The 4,470-nt window shown below is 38.9% G+C and overlaps 1 pseudogene; it reads left to right on the top strand.

Moving 5' to 3' along the window:
* The first annotated feature begins 1,817 nt into the window (after nucleotides 1-1,817).
* LOC103751668 lies at nucleotides 1,818-2,391 on the top strand (annotated as a pseudogene).
* The last annotated feature ends 2,079 nt before the right edge of the window (nucleotides 2,392-4,470 follow it).

The following is a 4,470-nucleotide window of genomic DNA, read 5'->3' as shown; positions in this document are numbered from 1 at the left end:
AGTGCACATGGATATTTTCCTATGACTTTATCATTCACTTCATGACACAGAGCTCTTATCTAGGGACATATTGATTTTGTTACCTAGGAAATGGAATTACTGCTTAAATAATTTCACTTAGCTAAGAAAAACTGGTTAAGAGAAATAAAGACTTTTTTTCATTTTCCTCATTTTTCTTCCTATTTTCTCTTCCCTTCCTTACCTACTTTTTGGTCTTATTTGTTCTTCAGACTGGGTCTCATTTGGCTCATGCTAGTTTGTAAGGGTGGCCTAGAAATCGTGATGTTCCTCTATCAACATTCTAAGTGCCAATATTTTAAGCATGTGCCACCATGCCTGGCTTATGTGGTGTTGGTCTATATAAACAATTCTGTTCTTAAAAAATAATGCTTCATGGATTTTAAAACATTGTGTGGGATTATGTGATACACTTCTAATTCCATTCATGGCATATCTATCCACTCATTCTAATGTTGTGCTTTTTGTATACATCATTATATAAGAATTAATTAGAATTCAGAGATATCTCATAAGAATAGATATTTATATATTATTTTAGACTGAGTACCCTCGACACAAGGCTGTAACTGCAATCAGCATATTCAAGACATGTAAAAAAACCTGTGAGGGAAGAAGCAAGGTGAGAGAGGAAATGGAGATGGAGAAAATGGACTATTAGCATGTGAGCTACAGATTGGATAATTAGAGCTGCTGCCTGAAATGAAGCACCAAATGCCTGAGTGTTTCTGCAGCTCTGAGGAAGGAGCTGGTCTCTCCAGCCCACACTTCTCCCATGCTCTGTTGACAGCTGGTCCTTGGGATGCTCATTTCAGGGGATTTTCTCACAGGGAACCCTGTTCAAATGCCATCGTCCCTGGACATCCACTCTGCACAATCAATATCATGACTCTTTGGGGAACACCTTACCGACCCAATTTTGGCTGCTGCAAGCACATATGGAGCTTCCATATGGGAGGTGAGCTAAACATAAACAAAATATATTATATGAATTTGAAAAATTCAACAAAAATTAATTAAAGTGTTAAATTGGTGCTTGTCAGACATAACCTCTATCTCTGAAGAGGGTGGCTCATGTTAAATCAGGCGAGAGTAAAGGAACAGGAATCTTAGACTTCTAAAGAACACCAGGAATGGACTTGTACAATTGCATGCAGAGACAGGAAAGGACTTCATATTCTTCTGATGAGAACTGAGATGGCTGGTCAATTTATGTGGTGTTTATTGGGAAAAGCATTGATATACGCAGGAACAAAATCTGAATTTCCCTGAGTTAGCAGGCCTACTCCTTACATAAAAAATCATAATTCTTCTTTTCTTTATAAGTTTTTAAATTCACCCAAAAAGTGAATGGTACCAGAACAAACAGGAATTTACTATTTGCTAGTCATATCCACATGTACCAACAAAAGGAGGGAATAAGGTTTGCTCTGATTTCTTGGATTGTTTTGGAGGACATTCCACTGTCCTTGTTGGAAGTGAGGAAGAAAATGATATAGAGGAAGTAGTAAAAAATACCTGATTCCTCATTGGATCAGATACTGAATTTGTGCTTTCTCCCATGGATAAGAATATGTTCACTGCGGACAAATCTTTGCTACTTTTGTCTGTCTTGGACACCTGGGGGACACTTGGCCTGTGCTGACTCTAAGAGATGAAAACAACCAAATCCCACAGCTGTGTCAAACACTCATTTCTTGTTAATTTGCATATGATATGAACACACCCCACTGCCCTGAAGACTCATAATAGTCTGTGTACACACTGAGGATTAGGTCCTGTCAGGACACAGCATCGAAATGAGGGACATTGCTAGGCTCCTGGGGCTTCTGCTGCTCTGGTTCTCAGGTAGGGAAGGGAAGCAGTGGGGACTTTTGTTGCCAGTTTGGCCAGAGCTGTAGGAAGTTTTAAGAGTCATCCTGTTCAGTATTATTCAGTGTATATTCATTGTATATATTTCCTATCAGGTGTGAGATGTGACACCCTAATGACTCAGTCTCCATCCTTGCTGTCTGCATCTCTGGAGACAAAGTTACCATTACTTGCAAGGCCAGTGAGAACACTGCTAATTTGTTAGCTTGGTATCAGCAGAAACCAGGGGAAGCTCCTAAACTCCTTATCTACCATGCATCCACACTGAAACCTGGGATCCCATCAAGGTTCAGTGGCAGTGGATCTGGTACAGATTTCACTCTCACCATCAGCAGGCTGGAGCCTGAAGACATTGGCACTTACTACTGTCAACAGTACATTAATACCTCTCCCTCCCACAGTGATTCAAGTCATAACAACAACCTCATAGGAAGCTCAAGTTCAAGACTCTGTGGCCCAGCTTCTCTAGTTGGATTATGCAACCACAGCATTTCCAGGTGAAGACAATTTTGTAAAGCTTCTGGGAGGTTTTTGAAGGAAAGTGTCAGTGAGTCTGTTCTGCATCTCAAATCTTTTTCCTCCTCTTCAGTCTCAGAAACACAGATATAATTGATACTCATTCCCATTCACCAAAAAAGGAGTCCATATAGTCATTAAATTTATGAAAGTTTCAAAGATTCTTAGAGCAGTTAATTATAGTCTCATCTACTTTCATTAACTGTGCTATCTACTAGGAATGTTAACAATACAAATCCGGGCTCTTTGGAGCTCCCATAATGCACCTCTGCTTTCAGTTATTAGAGTCTACCTCTTACCCTGTGATCCTCAGGTATGTTTGGGAACTCCAAGGTTTGGTTCCTGATGCTCTCAGCTTACTTACCTCTCTACTTACTTCTCTTACCTCTCTACATGATTAGTTTTATATTGTCATCTCTCTCCAAGTATATGAATTTTAAATCTCTTCTAAGTTTCCTCATTTGAGTAAATCTATGGAAAATCAATAGAAAGGGATTCTGACCTATACTGATGCTACTATGTATTTTAGTTGTGCACCCAGCATTCTAAGTTTAGTAAAGATCTCATTAAAATGATGCTACATTTAACTGAAATGATTATAATCATAATTGAGAAATGTCTGCTATTACTTAAGCTAGTATAAGTTCTGAAAACTGATTATCATACGGAAATATTCAAAACATTTGAAACTGCCTCTTGAACCTAGGAAATATAAAATAAAAATGTTTGCAATTTAAACAATTCATTCAACTCATGTGGCCCTCAGCATTTGCACAGCCCTAAGTGAGTAGGAAGGATTTGTATGGGAGGCAAAGTTGAGTTGTGTCTGAGTCAGGACCACCTGTGACCTCCTTGAGGGCTGACAGGCACAGGAGGAAGAGAGTGTCCAGACACTAATAGAATAAGGCTGTTTTCTGCAGAAAGGGTTCCAACACAGATGATTAAGAACTATCTTTAGTCACCTTGTGCCTCCTGCAAGACAATGGTGACAGAACAATCCAGAAAGGAAACCCCTATCAGAGCCCTCTTATGTGAGCCACTGTATCACATTTATGATGAGCATAAATCACATTGATAACAATTTGTATGGTTAGCAAAGTAAAGTGATTATTGTGTATGGTGAAGTGTATGAAGTTATTCATAGACAGATAGATGTATAGACAGATGATAAATACATGAATAGATTAGATATTCATTTTAATGCACAGGAAGAGAAGGACACATAATATCAGGTGCTTCTGGATGCTAAAAATAGTGGAAAAGGCACTTTGGGGATGTAAATTAAGCACATTTACGTGTCAAATTTACCCTAGATTAATTGTGTCCAAATGGAATCATAAGTGCCTTTAGAATACAAGAAGGGAAGTTAACCAATGAAGACAGAGATGGAGTGATGTGGGCACATGGAATGGAGCTGCAGCCTCCACAAGCTGTAAAGGAGACAAGGGAAGGGTCTTCTGACAGCTGTGGAGGGAGCCCTGCCTGCCCCCACCCAAAGGTTGCTCAGGGATATTTATCCCACCACTCTACCTCAAATATTGTGAGAGACTCTTTTACTGAGTGATTTAGCTTTGTATCATTTTGTTGCCTTTTTTATTTCAAATTTTAAATTTTTCATACAATGTATTTAGATAACCCCCATTAAAACTCCTTACTACCCACTACTGGCTACATGTGTCCATCCTCTGGAGTATAGTTAACCTACAAAGGGTCATAACCTTAAAAAAAACTGACTCTCCCTTTTCCAGCAGCCATTAGTTTCCAGTAATTAGTTCTTAAGGTAAGGCAGAAGTTTCTTCATAACTTTCCCATGTCTATGTGGGGAATTTTTCTGCATTGACCTTACTTGGGACTTGTGTGGTCTGTAACCATTCCTGTGAGTTTGTGTGAGTAACTGCTCTGAAGTCTGAAAATCTCCATTACTTTGAGGTCATCCACCACCTCTGGCTACTGCAATTTTCTACCATTTTTCACCAATAATCCTCAACCCTTGGGAGATAAAATTTTGATAAAAATATCCCATTCATTAATAATCACTGTGAAAACTCTTATTCTCTGTACATT

Source organism: Nannospalax galili, unplaced genomic scaffold (genome assembly GCF_000622305.1).
Source record: "Nannospalax galili isolate Female #2095 unplaced genomic scaffold, S.galili_v1.0 scaffold2088, whole genome shotgun sequence".
Classification (NCBI taxonomy): Eukaryota; Metazoa; Chordata; class Mammalia; order Rodentia; family Spalacidae; genus Nannospalax; species Nannospalax galili.
This window is presented reverse-complemented; position numbering and strand designations above follow the sequence as displayed.